The sequence below is a fragment of the Rattus norvegicus genome, chromosome 5, assembly GCF_036323735.1.
Source record: "Rattus norvegicus strain BN/NHsdMcwi chromosome 5, GRCr8, whole genome shotgun sequence".
In the NCBI taxonomy this organism is placed as follows: Eukaryota; Metazoa; Chordata; class Mammalia; order Rodentia; family Muridae; genus Rattus; species Rattus norvegicus.
In genome coordinates this window covers 154,588,779-154,606,248 of record NC_086023.1, presented here as the reverse complement: position 1 = coordinate 154,606,248, position 17,470 = coordinate 154,588,779, and the positions used below count along the sequence as shown (strand labels likewise).

The window sequence follows — 17,470 nt, the reverse complement described above, 5'->3', positions numbered from 1 at the left end:
CATCCCCCTTAGCCATCAGCTAACCTGACCTCAGCAGAGTGACACCCACAGTGCTGCTTATTAAGCACTTGCTGTATGCATAGGCTGAGCTAGGCGCCTTCTATTCTGACCCCAGGAGGCAAACGCTTCTTGTACACGTGCTTTACAGTTTGCAAAGGCTGAGTTATACTAAGAAGAATGACTTGTGGACTGGAGTCCACAGACTGAGTGGAAGAAACTCAGCCTCCAGGAATGCTGGCTGACAGCAGCGCCACCTGTGTCACCAGACATGCTGAGGCTACATGGTGTGCTGGGTGTGGGGCAGGAAGAGACACACTCCTTGAACTGTACCTGTGGGAGCCACTTGCAGGTCCCCAGCCCATGGCACCTGGTTCAGCTACTGGATTGGAGAGGGACATAGGCGTGAGAGGTACTGTGTCTGCGTGTCCCCTGGGGAATGTGGCAGTCTTTGCATTTTTGTGGCATGAGGCGGAAATTTGAGATAATAAAGAAGGGGGTGGGCGGGAGAGACAGAAATAAGAAAGAAAAAGCAAGGAAACAATAAACTGTTAGCATCTCGCAGGCGCCAGGCTGGGCGAGGAAACCGCTAATGAGCCTCAGATTCTAATTCAAACCAGACAGATAAAAGCCACGTGGTCACAGTCCCAGGGAGCATGGAGCACACCCCCCTCTGAGCTCAGGCTGGGGTGCTCTGCCCAGAGAAGAGCAACCTCAGCTGCTGTCTGCCCAGCCACCCAGCAGGCCGGGATGCCGACACCCCAATCTGCCTGCCTTGGAGCACTGTGAAGGCATGAACCTCAGCTCACTTCCTCCTAATGCATATTCATTTGTTTAGCCAACTTCACTTGTATTTTGACTATTTGGGCCAGGAGTTCACTCTTCCAAGTACTCTGACTTCCTTATAAAAATCTCAGAAGCAGGAGCCTGGGCTTAATACGATTGGGAGCCTGGGGTTGGATCCTAGCTTCATGATCACTAGATAGAGAATTAACCCCCAATGCTCCTTAGCTCATCTGTAGCCTAGTGGTCTCATACTCAACACACAGCAGCTCTCCTTCTGTCTCTGTCTCTGTCTGTCTGTCTGTGTCTCTGTCTGTCTCTTCACCCCTACCCCTGGGCATTCATCCATGGACATTGAGGTCAACTCCGTTTCTTGGTTGTAGAGAATCATGCTGCTATGAACATGGGGGGAACAGGGCTTCCTCCATATAGAGACCTCCATATATATATATATATACATATATATATAGAGAGAGAGAGAGACAGAGACAGAGACAGAGACAGAGAGAGACAGAGACAGAGAGAGAGACACAGAGAGAGAAAGGAGAGAGAGACAGAGACAGAGACATAGAGAGACAGAAAGAGACAGAGAGAGACAGAGAGGAGAGAGAGAAACAGAGAGAGACAGACAGAGAGAGAGAAACAGAAAGAGACAGAGAGAGAGAGACAGACAGACAGACAGACAGAGAGGAGAGATAGAAAAACAGAGAGAGACAGACAGAGAGAGACAGAGAGGAGAGAGAGACAGAGAGAGAGAGAGAGAGAGAGAGAGAGAGAGAGAGAGAGAGAGAGGAGAGCGAGCTGCATCAGAAGCTGGCTCCATTTTAACATTTCAAAGCATCACGGTGTTGTCACCATGTAGGTGCTCTTGTTCTTCCTCCACATCCTTGTCACCATGGACTGTAACAACCCTATCCCTCTGGGTACCTCTGAAAGAGAGGAAGTCAGCAAGACCCTCCCATGTTCCCCGTACCTCTAGTCACCGTAACCAAGATACAGATTCAACCTAGCTGATGCCCGGATAAAGGAAATGTAGAGTAGTTACAGCCAGTGTGCTGGTTAATACTGCCGTCAACTTGATGGGGTCTAGGCTCACCTAGGAGATACAGCTCTGGGCGTGGCTGTGAGGGAGCCTCCAGATGAAGTTAACCGAAGTGGGAAGACCCACCCTAAACGTGGGCAGCACCACTCCATGGGCTGGGCTCGGGGATTGACTATAAACGAGAGTTAGCTGAGTACCCGCTTCCACCTCTCTAACTTCAGGTATAAAGTGACCTGCTGCGCTGTGAACAGCACCCTCAAACCAAGAGCCAAGTCCAACCCCCTCCTTCCTGAGTTGCTCTTCTCAGGTGTTCTCTCAGAGCGATAAGAAGAGAAACAACAAATAACAGACACGACGGAATGCTATTCAGTCGTTTAAAAAAAAAAAAAAGAAAAAAACCACCAAGGTCCTGCCATTGGAGGCGGCATGGATGAGCCCGGCAGACGGTTATGAAGTGAAATAAGCCAGGCACAGAAGAACAAAGACCAGCCCATCCTCGTTCCCGTGTGAAAGCTGAAGTCGTTCTCATGGAAGCAGAGAGTGGAGTGTGGTCAGCAGGGCAGGAAGAGGGTGGGGCAAGGGAATCCCGGAGAAGGGCTGGTTAACAGGTTCGGAAACAGCGGGGAGGGTCGAATTCACACGAGAAGAAACGTCGGAAACTCCCACAGAAGTGAGAAAGGATGAGGATGAACACAGGCCAATTCCCTATGTGCTCACCGAGAACACTAGCTAGTAGTGACCAGGAATACTAACTAGTAGTGACCGTCCCCACCTGAGTACTCACACGTAGATGTGCCAAACAAGAAATGGATAAGGACCTGAGAAAAATAGGTAAATGCAAATTTAAAGCATGAAGTGTGATGAAGGGACAGAGGAGAGCAGAGGTCTCTGAGGCAGCTCCTTCCTCCATGAGGAGCTGCAGCCCCACGCTGAGCATCTGAGGAATGGGGACTCTAGCACTTGCCTGCTGACCATCCTGATAGCTAGGCAGCTTTCCTGTCTTATTAGAGGGGACGGTGTGCTGCAGATCTCCCACTGTCTCTGCAGGATGAAATCATCATTGTCGCTCCAGCGCAGTAGGCAAGACTCCTTGCATTTTCGGTTTGTGTCGTCCACACTCAGATGCAGGCCTTAAAGTGGTGCCTGGGACAGGAGAATGCCAAGGAGGGGAGGAGCCAAGGCTGTCTGCTCCCTTCTTCCACCATGAGTTCCAGGGATCGGACTCAGGTCTCTGGAATTGGTGGCAAGCCATTTACCTGCTGAGCCATACCACGATCCCTTCCACAGGCTGACTATGGACTATGGAGGAAGAGTCTGATGAGTAAGCAGAGACCAAGCCACAGGCCTAGGCCATCCTCCTCTGTCTCATGGCCCAGGACTACCTAGGTGGAGGAGGGTCTCCACTCTCTCAGAAGCCATCCACCTATCCCTGTCCCACAGCTAACCCAGAGTGCCTGCATCCATTCCATTCTGACCTGTGATCAAAAGCCAGTGGTTATAGAAGGTCTCCAGTGGCTGGAAGCCCCGGGGCCAGGTTGTCCGTGGAATAATAAAGGATCATGGATCCAAAGACAGTCAGGCCTCAGGTCACCAACTGACACAGTGGACATGAGCAGAGAGGCCTAGGCCAAATGGCTGTGGCAAGAGGGAAGAAGCCTGCTGTATATAATAGGTGGTAATTGAGCAAGCCCGGGTCAGCGGAGAAATAGAAAGTATCTTATCCAAGTCATGAGCCAAAGAAAAGCCACGGTGCTAGACCTGGGTAGGGCCCTGACTGTCCCTGGGACCAAGGCTGGTTGGCTGGAGTCAGCTCAGGGGCACTGCAGGCTGGTCAGGCAGAGCTACACGATGCAGGTCGCTCAGCCAAGAACCTATCTAGCCCACTTGACAGGTTTCTTCTCAGGCTTCCATTTCTGACCTCTGTAGACCTTCAGCACTGCCTACCCTGGCTGTCCTGAGAAGATGGGGAGGAAACACAGTAGTTCATAGGAATAGTATTCATAATTTCCAATATGTTATTTTTGAGACAGGGTCTCACATAATCCAGGCTGATGACTTTGAACTCCTGATCCTTCTGCTCCCCCCGCCCCCACCCCCCGTCTCCAAAAAGCTGAGATTACAAGCACATGCCACCATGTCTGGTTCTTAATGTGTCTTTTTATTTTCCTAACCCACATCCTGCTACATTGTACACTCCTGTGGTCTTTGTTTCAGGATGACATAACCATCACCATTATCTAATTCCAGAATATTCCGTCACCCTGAACTCTTCATTCCTCCCTCACCTCAGCCTCTAGTGACTAGCAATGTCCTTGTTATCTCTATGGATTCATCTGCCCCGGGCATTTCACAGGAGTGGAGTCCTGCCGTGTGTTGTCTTTTGCATCTAGTCTTTTCACTTAGCAGGGTTTCCGGTTTCCTACCGTGACATGTGTGAATACTCCATTCCTTTCATGTGATACTTGAGTGTCCATGTTGCGGTCTTCTCAGGTAGGGTGGTCTTGAGTGCACTTAAGTCTAAGACCAAGTACTCAAGTGTTCTTTGAGGCTAGAGCAGAACAGGCAAAGGAGCCATGTTTAGAAAGAGGAGGTGTGAGTAGCTTAATGCGCTCTGCAGCTTCTCCTGTTCCTCCTTGAATCGATCAAGAGCATTCCAGAAATCTCCTGGATTCTGAACATTGAGAATGATTGCTACCTATAGTCCAAGTGTTCCACCATTTTCAACCCAAACCACAGTGACTACAGCCCCAGCAGAATTTGTGGCATTGGGTCAATAGGCATGATGTAAGGGGGCAACAAAGACATGGGTAGAATTAATAGATGGATGGATGGATGGATGGAGCGAGGATGCGGAACAAGAGGATTGATTGGCTGTGAGGGTGGGTAGACAGAAAGGGATGTGACTTAAGGGTGGGTGGATGGGTGGATGGATGGATGGATGGATGGATGGATGGATGGATGGGTGGATGGATGGATGGGTGGGTAGATGGGTAGATGTGAAGGTGGATGGGTAGATGTGTGGATGGATGGATGGATGGATGGATGGATGGATGGATGGATGGATGGATGGGTGGGTGGGTGGATGGGTAGATATGAAGGTGGATGGGTAGATGCGTGGGTGGATGGGTGGGTGGGGAAATATACAGATGGTTGAACTGGTGAGTCATTAGAAAAGGCTACATTCTTGCCAAAGTCCACTGTACATACAGGAGAGATAAACTTCTGATCTACAGAGAGTCCTAGCACAAGGCACAAAAGCCAAACGGTCCGTTACTTGTGTAGTCACTCTTCAATAGTGGGAAAAGGCAATCTTTATTTTGTAGGTTTCGGACTGAAAAAACCCTGCCGTGCTAGCTCTAGAACTTAGTGTTCAATCTCATGATTGACGGAAGGAGTGGCTCCAAGGAGTGAGGAGAGCCTGTCTCCCATGCAGTATGTGAATTAGGAAAATGACTCCCATTTTGTAAATAAGGAAGGTTACTCCTAAGGTTGCCCAGCACGTCCAGGGCAGAGTGTGGGATTTCTGGAGACAGGAAGCCCTGCACTCTTCCTCACCTCTAGACTTCCTAGTCTGCCAATCAAATGGAGCATTTACAGCCCTTGAGGACAAGAAGGTGCCAAAACCCACCACATGTCTATTGAGAAAGAGAGAGAGAGAGGGGGGGGGGGAGAGAGAGAGAGAGAGAGAGAGAGAGAGAGAGAGAGAGAGAGAGAGAGATCACTTTCAACACTGAGAAAGCCAATGGACAACTTCTACCTTTTCCTCATCCAGCTATAACAAGTCACAATGGGGGACACCTGAGACAAGCTTTTTTGACATGTGACAGGTATCTTTCTACATCCCAGGGTGGTTGTGATATCTCATGGGACAGGGGCAGTGGCATTCAGCATCTAGCTAGCAGCTAGTGGCCATGCAGACACTCTCGGGTTAGTGAGCATTTCACTGAGCAATAGTCCCACAGAGCCCTGGGAATCCTTATCAGGCTGCGTCCTTTCTGACATCCTGACCTGGAATCAGGAGGTCTGTTTACTCTCCTCCCAGCTCTGTCACACATTTCCAGAGCCACTCTGACATCACGCCTCTGTGTGCCTCGTTCTCTTCATCTGGAGAACGGGAATCACGAAGCCTTGAAACGGGGTTTCTGGAAGAGCAGCAAGAGAGAGAAGCAAACAAACTGTTGCGGGCCGGTTTGTAAATAAAGTTTTATTGGCACGTGGCCAGGCTAAGGCACGAATGTCATCTAGAACAGATCTGCCTCAGAATCGGAAAGCATGAAAACCCCCAGACGGATGTAATGTCTAGCCCTTTGTGGAAAAATAGGGCTGACTTCCACTATGGAGAACTTTCCCCAGGTCCTATGGGTGCCACTTTCTGCTCTTTAGGAACTATTGCCAGACTTCCATAAAGGTCTGATTGTACAGGTCTGAGTGAGGTCTGGGCATCATCCTGAGTGCCTATGACTTTGTGTGTGCATCCTGCGTACATGTGCATGGGGAGAACATATACACGTATAAGCCTATGAAGCCAGCAGTTAGGATCAGATCACTGCTCCACATCTGGAACTCTGACTGTGTGCAGGTTGCTTCCAATCAAGTTGCTTGATCTAAGTGGTTTGGGTTGTGGTGACAGCAATGGCTGCCAAGGGACAGCTTATGAAACAGACAATCGCTATGGAGTGTCCCCTGGGGCCTGGTACAAATGGGTGCTCCTGATGAATAGCTCTGTCATTCCTGTTTCTGTGTACTCTCTCCCTGACTATGTCTATTTTCTCAGTTCTCCAAATCTCCCCTGACTTCCCCCAACTCAGGGAACCCAGCCTCTCACTTAGATGAGACCCTGGTCCCCAGCAAGGAGACGTGAGAAGCCTGGAGTCCTCGGCCACTTTGTCCCTGGAACTCTACTGGCTTACACATTTACTCTCAAAATATTTGCTTTCCGTGGCCACTATTTGCCCAGGGCTGACGTCAGAGGAGGACAATTGACTCCCCATTAGTGCTTTCAAAGAGCAAGGTCAGCCTCTCCCTGTCCCCTCCACAGTTCCATCCCTGTCTCCTCAGTGAAGTCTTCTGACCTAAACACATGCCAGCCAGAGGGTGACTTAGCAGAACAAGTTGGAAGGAGACCAGAAAAAAGGCAGAGTCTGGTCCCAGCCTGTGGCTAACCAGTCAGCCAGCCAGCCCTGGGTCATCTAGTCATCTCCCTGAATCTCAGTAGCTCCTCTCTGTCCTAGGCAGCTATCTTCCCTAAGCTCTGAAGCTCCACATCCCTGTCAGGTACAACAATTCCATACCTCTGGGACCCCCCAAGAATGGCTGGGGAGACCCGAGGTCCCCTGGCTGTCACTCAGTCCTTATCTCTCTTCACTGTTCTACTAGTGCCCAGCCATGAAAATGATTGCCTTTAGCTCACCAAGGCAGAAAACCAAACTGCCCACCCCACCACATATCCTGTTACTCCGAACTGCTGAGGGAGCATCTTGGGGAACTACGGTCAAGCTTCCTCATGCAACTCAGAGCTCCATCAAGCTTTAGAACAGCTACCCATGCCCCCAGGCCTGACTGTGTTTCCTGGGAAGAATTCTACACAAGTTCAAAGGTAGAGAGACCCGTGCGGACATGTGTGGAAGCACTGACCTTGAGGACATGGTGGCTGTACTAGGGACGCAGGAAAGCAGCTTGGCAAGGAGCCAGTACCTCCAAAAGACTCGGCAAGGGACACTCTGAAGCTGGGGGTTGATGTGTCAACCCATCCCTCCAGTACACGGCAGTAGAGGTCAGGGTCATGGGTCCAGAGGTTTGAAGCATGAACTCCAGGCAGACAACTCAGTGTTTGGGGAACCAAGAAGAAGCCACATCCACTCAGAGCCTCAGTGTCCCCAACTGTGAGAGGGAGATGCCACAGAGCTTTCTGTGGCAATGGTCAGAGACAGCCCATCTGTCTGAGGCAGTTTTAAGGTTCTTGGAGGGCACTTCCTAAATGTTAGTCCTCCACCCCTACCCATGAAAAGGATCAGGCATGTCAACTACAGCAGAAGGAACAGCTGTGCTCAAAGCACAGTGTCCCTTACAACAGTCCCATAGGGAAGACATCACTCTCTCCATTTTACAGAGCTAGGAACAGCTCAAAGAGGTGAACTGAATTTCAGGCCTCCTGGCACCCTGAACTCCAGGCTTCCATATGCACCTGCTCAGGTCTCTCTCTGATACATCCCCTCTCCATTTCAGATCCTCTTGACTCAATTCAGCTCCTGTAGGTCCAACAATGTCCAGAGGCTATCCAGGTACTAGCTCTGAGCCTCTGACTCTCTCAGACTTTCAGGCATAGATAGCCCCATTAGGTGAGTTCTGCAATAACTGTGTGCAGACAGCGCCACCCAGTGGCTGCCACAGCAGTAAGGGATGCGTTGACTTTGCAATGGCAGCACATAGGGGACAAGGGACTCAGACTCTTGCCCTCCCTGGTCGATGGCTCCATTACACCCTGACACAGAGCTCTTTAAAAAAAATCCCATTATTTCAATCTGGAAGGAAATGGAGCCACCATTTAAAGGAACATCCTAGAAGCACAGGGGGATTTTATTGAGCCCCGAAGAATATAGAAGGTCACATGAGGCAGCAGGATGAAACAGATTGGAACTCAGATCTTTCCTTCTTCCTGCAAACCCAGCAGAAAGCCCGGGGCTCCTTCAGCACCCTGTGCTTGCCCTGTGTGTTCCCCCGCTCTCAGGGGATAGAATAGGCGGGGTGCTGAGGGGCTGAGGAGGGAGACTGACAGTAATAACTCTTGAATTCTATATGTCATATGAACCAAATCTCGCTCTTCTCTTGGGGTCCTTGTCCTGTGGTAGCATCTTCTCTGTAGCCACCAGCAGGAGGCTGTCTAGGTTCTCCCTTTTCTGTGGACTCAAGAGCTGCTTTGGGAGTTCATTCTCTGTCTTTTCACAGCTCCCCAACGCACTCAGCCTTTACTCTGTCACTCCAGGGCCAAATTATGGTTTTACCCTGCCTCACTGGGTCCTCCTTTCAACTGTCACACTGCTGCTAGGGCCACCATCTTAACCCTTCTCCAGACCCCACTCTGGAACACACTTACACACACACACACACACACACACACACACACACACACACACACACACACTGCGCTCTGGGATCCCCACTCTACCCATTATTCCCTCCACTCTCCTTCACTCCCTCCCCAGTTCAAGCCATTCCTGATGTCAGACGCCACCTTGCTGCAGACCCGCCCTCCAGGACAGCTCTCCCCACTGTACCTGGCACGCTTCCTGGCCAGTGGACCTGGGAGATGGGACAGTGATGGCTGAGGGGGTGGGGCATCTCTGCAGGCTGCTTACTTGGGTTTTGTGAGATGTCTGCTGGGTATGTTTTATTAAAGTCTTAGCTCGGTGACTGCTGCATGGTGGAAGCTCCACAAATGGAGATGACCATTTGTCACTCTTCCCTCATAGGACTGAAAATGGCCAGAGCAAGAATCCCATCTTAATTGTCATTATACCCCAGTAACCAGCCTGGGGTCTGACCTGTAGAAGTTTAACAGGTTGGTAAATGGATGTTTGATGGGTGGGTAGATGAAGAGGAATAAACCATGGATGGATTGGGATCAGTGGGTGAACCTGTGGAAGAATAGTCAGGGAGATGGGGTAGACAGTATAGAGGGGTGGGTGGATGAATAGAGGACTGAGAGGGATGGATGTGGCTACACAGAGTAATTAATTTACAGGTAGATTAATGAATGGTGGGTAGGTGGACGTACGGCAGATGGATGGGATAGATGAATGCATGAAAGGGCACACAGATGGATTGATAGATGATGGACAGATACATAGGATAGAAGGAATCAACGGATGGGAGGAGGTAGATGGATATATAAACGGGATGAATAAATAGATGGATAGATGGATGAATGGGATAGATGATGGATGATTGTGATAGATGAATGGATGAATGGATAGATGGATGAGTGATTTAGGATAGATGATGGATGATTGGGATAGATGGATGGATGAATGGATAGATGGATGGATGGGTGGATAGATGGATGCGTGCATGCATGGATGTTTGGAAAGTTGAATAAATGAATAGGATGTTGAATAGATGCAGGAAAAGATGATTTGTTGGTTGGATGGATGGATAGATAGATGAACTGAGTTGATAGGAGAACAAGAGGATAGATGGGTGCATGGATGTATGGGAGGAGTCCTGGCTAGCTGACTTGATGAATCAGTGGATGGATGGATGGATGCATGCATGCATGCATGGAAGGATAGATACATGGATAGATGGATGCATGGACAGATGGATGTATGTATGCATGGAAGGATGGATGCATGGATGGGAGGTTGGATGGATGGATACATGGATGCATGGAAAGATGCATGGATGCATAGATGATGGATGGATGCATGGACAGGTGCATGGATGCAAGAATGCATAAACAGATGGATGTATGGATGCATGGATGGATGGATGCATGGACAGATGGATGCATGGGAGGATTGATGCATGGATGGATGGTTGGATAGATGGATGGATGGATGGATGGATGGATGGATGGATGCATGGGTGCATGGGTGCATGGGTGCATGGATGGGAGGTTGGATGAATGGATGTATGGATGCATAGATGGATGGATGAATAGATAGATGCATGGACAGATGGATGCATGGAAGGGTGGATGCATGAATGGGTGGTTGGATAGATGGATGCATGCATGGACAGATGCATGGATGCATAGATGGATGGATGATGTGGCTAAACAAGGAAGAATGGATTGCAAGAGCCAATGTTTATCCACTAATTAGGTGGAAACATTTGGAGGGTTATAAAGGTGATGTCCTCCAACCTCACCCACAGAGATGTTTCTATGCAGCGAAGAACTGACTCAAAAACAGGAAGACACCTGCTAGAGTCTCATGGTGATGAGACTGATGATGAAGAGGGCATCCAAAGTGGCTTCTGTCTTCAGCAAACCCCACATACTTCTGTTCCACATGTTTTCCTTGTGTGGGGAGTGGCTATGACCGGCACTGGATCCATCCATCCGCCGGTCTGTTTGTCCGTCCATCTGTCTGTCCATCTCTTCATCCATCCATCCATCACCACGTGACAGCATTGTATTAAAATTGCCACCAGATTCTCACTGCAACTGGCAAGCCACAAGGTGGCGCCCTTGGCTGAGAAACCAAGACTTTGGCTGGAACTGATCGGTCTGCAGGACTGCTGTTCTCAGAGCCACCCTTGAACATGGTTTGTGTTTCGGAAAAGCAGTTTCAAGAATCTGCAGCTAAAATACAGGTTCTGTCCATTCAAATCCACTGATGACCCCATCATGGGATATCACCCATATTCAGGTGAATCCAAAGCTTCAAAGCAAATTCACCACAGTCCTCATGGCCTCCTGAGAGTCAGGGCATGCCAAGCAAGCCCCCTTCCTTCCTTCCTTCCTTCCTTCCTTCCTTCCTTCCTTCCTTCCTTCCTTCCTTCTTTCCTTTCAGCAGGATCTCATGTAGTCAAGGTCGATTTTGAACTTGCTAAGCATGACCTTAAACTTCTGATGCTCCTGCCTCCACTTCCCAAGTGCTGGAGTTACAGACATGGACGACATACGGTGCTGAGGACAAACCTCAGAGCTTTGTGTGTGCCCAACAAGCATTGCACCCACTAAGCTACAATCAAAATGCTGACCAGTGATTCTCAAACTGCGGGTTGCATATAAGTTTTTACATCACGATTCATAACAGTAGCAACATCACAGCTACAAAGTAGCAACAAAATAATTTTCCGATTGGAAGTCACCACGGCATGAGGAACTGGATTAGAGGATTGCAGCCTTGGGAAGGCTGAGAACTCTAGAGGTTTCTAAACTTCATGGATTGCTACCAACAGGACAGATGCTTGGTCAAAAGGTTTTCTCTGACACTGGATCTGTCCAACCAAACACAGAGTGCATCCAATAGGGAATTATTTCCTAACACAAGTGCACCTGAAGTCTTACACTGACACAGCCGTATCATGGTGTTGATCTGAATGCTAAGCTGGTCAGAGATCGTCCTGGGCATCTGGCTCCCTACATCTGACAATCTACCTATATCGTTTAATCCTTCTGGATGCTGAGGTAAGGGGTTCCATCTCCACGTGACAGGCACCTTTTCAAGCTCAGAGAGGTGAGGGGCACATCCTGATGTGCAGGAGGGCTGTAATTCCAGCACAGCTCCATCTAGCTCCTCAGCTGTGTCCATTTGAGACATATATGCTGTTAGCAACTGGGCAGAGAGAAAAGGGGGAAAGCCCTTGTTCTTTCAGAGAAAAGGTTGCTTGCATATGAAGCTACAAGGACATCTAAGAATACTGGGATCATAGCTCAATGGTAGAAAGCTTGCCTAGTAGGTACAAGGCCCTGGGTTCTACCCATGACACTACAACATATAGGTATCTGTTGACTATCATGGTGGCTCATGGGGGTGTCTTTGCTACTTGGAGGATCCAGCTGAAAGGCAGGGGTAGAGCCCAGGAAGAGGTTATAACATGGAAGGTCCAGCCAGCTGTGGGTCAGTCAGGTTGCTCCATCCTCTGAATCTCCATTAAGCACACGCATGTAATGACACTGCCTGTGCTGTAGGGCTGTGAATAGTAAGGAAAGAAGCAGGAAACACCAAGCACGGCCCTGCCCTTGTGAGCTTCCTACCTGCTATGTAGTCACTCCCGCCACGTGTCGCGCGCCCAATGTCCCGCCAGCAAGAACGACGCGGGGCAACAGGATTCTTCTGCGAACAAGCCTTTATTGTGTTATAGCTCTTCTTAGTGTTATAGCTCTTCTTAGTGTTACAGCTCTCTTGAACAGGGACCCCGACCAGCAAAATCGCTCGGCTTATATAGACAACAGTATGCTAATTATCTCTCAGGGATTGGTGGGGCTTGGATCACCCCACTACTTGTCCTCCAGGGATTGGCGGAGAATGAATCACCTCATTAGCATATTAACGGTCAACTAACACCTGGTGCATAAACCGCACATGTGCAGTACCGCTGTTCACCACTAGAGGGAGCCCTAACAAGGGGACAAGCCTGCACATGCGCAATAAGTCGTTTATATCCAGACAAGGCTAGATGTCGGCGCCATCTTTGTTTCGCCACGCCGCTCTCTACAGCCACGCCCAGGGCACCACAGCCAATGAGTGGCTGAGCAGCCTCAATTCTACATGGCCAACCCGACCCTTGTAAAGCCTGTCTTGAGGAAGAGCAAGAAGTCAGTATGAGGTGACAGTAGAAGCTTGGGTCCCACCATCTCCCACCCACCCATGTCCTGATGTGCCCCACCCTGATGGGTTTAAAAGGAGCACGACCTTTTCTGTAGTCACAGACTTGGTATTTTCCATTTCCTTTCTGCTAACCTAATGCTTAACGGTGGTTTGTTTTCCCCCTCCACAATCCTTAACTGCCCACAGCCATGTGGAGTTAGGCGCACGAAATCTGAAGAAGGTTGGTGGTGCTGCCCTATCTCCACAGGTCCAGGGAGAAGAAAGCAAGTAGACACCCAAAGACACCAGTGTGGGGGGTGTGAGCACTGTGGGGATGGGATGGAGTCTTGGACCAGTGAGAACGCCAGAGACAAACTGCTGGAGGATGTGACCGTGTGACTATAGGTCTGTAGCCCTAGAGATAAGGGGCGGCAGGGAAAAAAGGGACAGGAGACACAGGAGGCAGTGAACCACTGTAATCTCAGCTCTTGGGAGGCTGAGGCAGGAGGATGGAGACATCGAGGTCAGCCTGGTCAATATGGAAAGCCCTGGTCTCGCACTAATCTTTAAAAGTCGGAGATGGGCACTGGGTTGTGGGCATTGCTCAGTGGTGGGCGCTCACCAGGCGTGCGCAAGGCAACTCCCAGGGTTCAACCCTCAGTCACTCAAGGAGGAGGAAGGAGAGAAGGAGGGAGAGAAGGAAAAGGAGAAAGAAAATGGGACGGGAAGAAAAAGTGAGAAGGAGAGAAAGAAAAGGAGGGAGAGGAGGAGGAAAAAGAGGAGGAGGAGGAAAAGAAGAAGAGGAGGAAGAAGAGGAAGAGGAGGAGGAGGAAAATGAGGGGGAGGAGGAAAAAGAGAGGGAGGAAGAAGAGGAGGAGCCAAGACGCACTTGACCTGTAAGAGTGGTTGCCCCATTCAGTAGGATGGCTACCCCATGACTAAGGGACAACTGGGCCAGAGAAGTTGGTATGTGATCAACTGCTACTTACTCCAAATGAGACCAGGATCGGTGACATCGAAGGAGCAGCTCAGAGTCTGATAGGGACTTGGACTTTGAGCTGCTATGTGTAGGAATCCATCTTGCACTGGGGAGCCAAGCCTGGAATGGGAGCCTGGTATCATATCACGCTGTGCCCTAAGTAAGATTCACCAGAAGTAAAGGCTAGGGCGCCCTCTGAAGGCAGACATTCAGTCCAGTCTCTCTTGTTTAATCTCGGCTGGTTTAATAGAGGGGAATTATAATGGCTGCCAGGAAGAGGAGCCAAGCACCGGTGCCCTTTGAAGCCTCTGGGGCTGGGGCTCCAGGGGTGGAGAGTTCTCTGCAGATGTCTTTGTGCTCGCTTGGATGCTACTCTGAAGGTCATTAACACCAAGGTCATTAGCTACATTGTGTCTCTGAGAGGCCAGGGATGTTTGCTGGTTATTGGATGATATTTCTTTTCAGAGTCCTCTGGGAGCCTGAACCGCTCAGAAGCCAGGAAGTCTACATTGCTCAACTATTGATGTCGGCTGCTCCCCCGCTGCTCAGCAGGTGCTTTCTGCAGCACCCTCTCCTGCCACCCCCCACCCCACCCCACACTCGCTCTGACAAGCAGTCTCTGACCAGTGTGTTTGGAAGTCACTGGGCAATTCCGGCATCATCCTCATGAGCTTAAGGTTTCAGTGGTATCTGCAGGCAGGTGACAGCCACATTCTGTAAGTGGCACCTCATCCACTCAGCTGTCCAGCCTAATGCCCACCTGTCCCTTAGCCCCTGCTCTGCTCATGACCTCCCAATGCCGATCGATCCCCACCCCATCTTGCTACATAGCTGAGGGTGGTCTCCAACTCCCATCCTCCTGCCTTTGTCCCCCGAGTACTGGATTAGATGTGCATGTTACCATTCCCGGCTTTCTCCATCTAATCTCTCCACCACCCCTCGCTCTATCCCGGTCCAAGCATTAGTACCATCAAGCCAAGACTGTTCTCAGTCTCTAAGGAGCTGCTGGCCGCCATCGAGCCTGCAATGTTCTTGTTGATTAGTGCTGGTTGTCAACTTGACAGACTCAAGCATCCCTTGGGAAGTGGGTCTGTGTGTTTAGGAGTATCTTGAGCACGTGAGTTAGAAGAGCTGCCCCATACATAGTAGATAGTTCCTAACTGGGCTCCTGGGCTGTATTAATGAGGAAAGCAAGCTGAACAGCCGCAGGCATCATGGCTTCCTGTTTCCTGGCTGCAGATTCAAGGAGCCAGCTTTAAGCTCTAGCTGCCTCGATGTCCCCACCGTGGTGGCCTGTACTCTTGAACTATGAGCCAGAGTAAGCCTGTTCTCCCTCAAGTGCTTCTGTCTGAGCAGCAGGAGAAGGAAGTCAGGTGATACCCCACTGTGAGCGCTTGCCTGATGATGGCTGTGCTGAGCAAGATGTGGGAGCCTTCACATGAACGCGCGCATTTACTCCGTCAGCAGATCTTTATGGAGTTTCCCACACACCACGGCCCATTTATTTATTTAAACAGAAAACTTTCTATTGCATAAGAAAAATGTGATACACTCTTAAATAGAAATGCCCCCGTTAAAATATGTATGAAAGTATTTAAGTGATTCTTAACAAAATATTAAGTATTTCCATATAAAATAGTTCTCCTTGAAACTATATAAGTAGTAAAAAAATTAAAACTCTTACCGATCATAGACACTGCCTGTATACATAGAAGATACAAAGTATCTGCAAACTTTTATGAATGGTAAGTTGATTTTTTTAAACTTATTTTTATTTATTCTCTTTACACCCCACTCACCATCCCCCTCCTGGTCACTCTCTCCCACAATCCTTCTCCCCACCCACTTCCCTTCTCTTTTGAGAGGGTAGAAGATCCCCTGCATATTCCCCAACCCTAGCACATCAAGGCTCTGCAAGGCTAGGCACATCCTCTCCCACTGAGGCCAGACAAGGCAGTCTAGCCAGACGAACATATTCCACAGATGGGCAATAATTTTTGGAATAGCCCCCCCTCCAATTATTCAGGACCCACATGAAGACCAAGCTGCACATCTGCTACATACATGCAGTGGTGGGGGCGGGAGGAGCTAGGTCCAGCCCCTGTATGCTCTTTGGTTGGTTGGTTCAGTCTCTGAGAACCCCTAAGGGTCCAGGTTAGTTGACTCTGTTGGTCTTCTTGTGGAGTTCCTATCCCCTTCGGGGGTGCACTCCTTCCCCAACTCTTCCATAAGAGTCCCCAAGCTCCATCCAGTGTTTGACTATGGGAGTCTGTATCTGTCTGAGTCAGCTGCTCAGTGCAGCCTTTCAGAGGAGAGCCATGCTAGACTCCTGTCTGTAAGCATAGCAGAGTCATTAATAGTGACAGGGATTGGTGCTTGCCCATGGGATGGGTCTCAAGTTGGGCCGGTTATTGGTTGGCTGTTCCCTCAGTCTTGGCTCCATCCCCCGTCTCTGCACTTCTTATAGGCAGGATAAATTTTGGGTCGAATGTTTTTGTGAGTGGGGTTCCTGCCTGGCTACAGGAGGTGGCCTTTTCAGGTTTCATATCCCCAATTCTGTGAGTCACAGCTAAGGTCACCCCCATAGATGTCTCCCCTATCCCAGGTCTCTGTCATGTCCTTGAGAAGAGCCCCCACCCCTCACCCCCAAGTCCCATTTACTCCCATCATTAGAAACACACCGAGACCAAGTCCCAGCCCTCCTGTAGCATGGCTCTCCAAATGCCTGTGTATCTGGAGCCACACCAACATCCAGTATGCTCTCAAGCAGTGATGAGTGTTAGCCAAGGCAACAGAGCCGCTGAGGTAGAGAGAAGGCCAAAGGAAGGGCATTTGTGGAGAGCTCAGGTCTGTGAGCTTTCTGAGGAACGGAAGTGTGCAGGCCTGCATGGAAAAGGCATCCATCCAGGTGAGGGTGGAGGGCGGAAATGCTCGCACGCTTACACACTTGCACGCCTCTGCATGGACACCTGTTACCTCAAGAAACAGATTCGGTGACGTGCAGGCCAAAGATGCACAGCTGTCTGAGCTAGAGAGCACGGGTGGAGCGCTCCTCACATGGAGATTGGATTTGAACAGAGAGAAAGAACCAGGGTGGGTTTTAATCACCTGTATTGACGCGTTTCTATCAACACACTCCCAAAGTAAAATCCAAGAAGATTAATAAGATGGGAAAATATTCTCAGGACTTAATGACCAAGAAGGCCCTCCAACCATCATCTCCTATGGAATCTGAATTTTCTTAACTATTTGAGAAATCCTGGAAGCAGAGCCTAGTCCTGAAGGCATCTTCTGTAGACCTCCCTCAGCTGACGTACCTCATGCCTGCCTGGGTGTGTGGGCTCCTCCTAGCTCCAGGTCAGACCTTTTACAGTGGGTTTGGAATATCTCCTTGGGATCACGGGAGGATCA

The 17,470-nt window shown here is 49.7% G+C and overlaps 1 long non-coding RNA gene across 3 annotated transcripts; it reads left to right on the top strand.

Moving 5' to 3' along the window:
• Positions 1 to 12,651: 12,651 nt before the first annotated feature.
• Positions 12,652 to 15,751, top strand: LOC102552931 (uncharacterized). 3 transcript variants are annotated; one of them, XR_010052001.1, is made up of 4 exons: positions 12,664 to 13,099; positions 13,349 to 13,485; positions 14,525 to 14,611; positions 15,299 to 15,751. It is a non-coding gene; the product is annotated as an uncharacterized LOC102552931 (long non-coding RNA). The 3 variants fall into 3 exon arrangements; XR_010052000.1 differs by having other exon boundaries at positions 12,652 to 13,088; positions 14,525 to 15,751; XR_354358.5 differs by having other exon boundaries at positions 12,707 to 13,099; positions 14,525 to 15,751.
• The last annotated feature ends 1,719 nt before the right edge of the window (positions 15,752 to 17,470 follow it).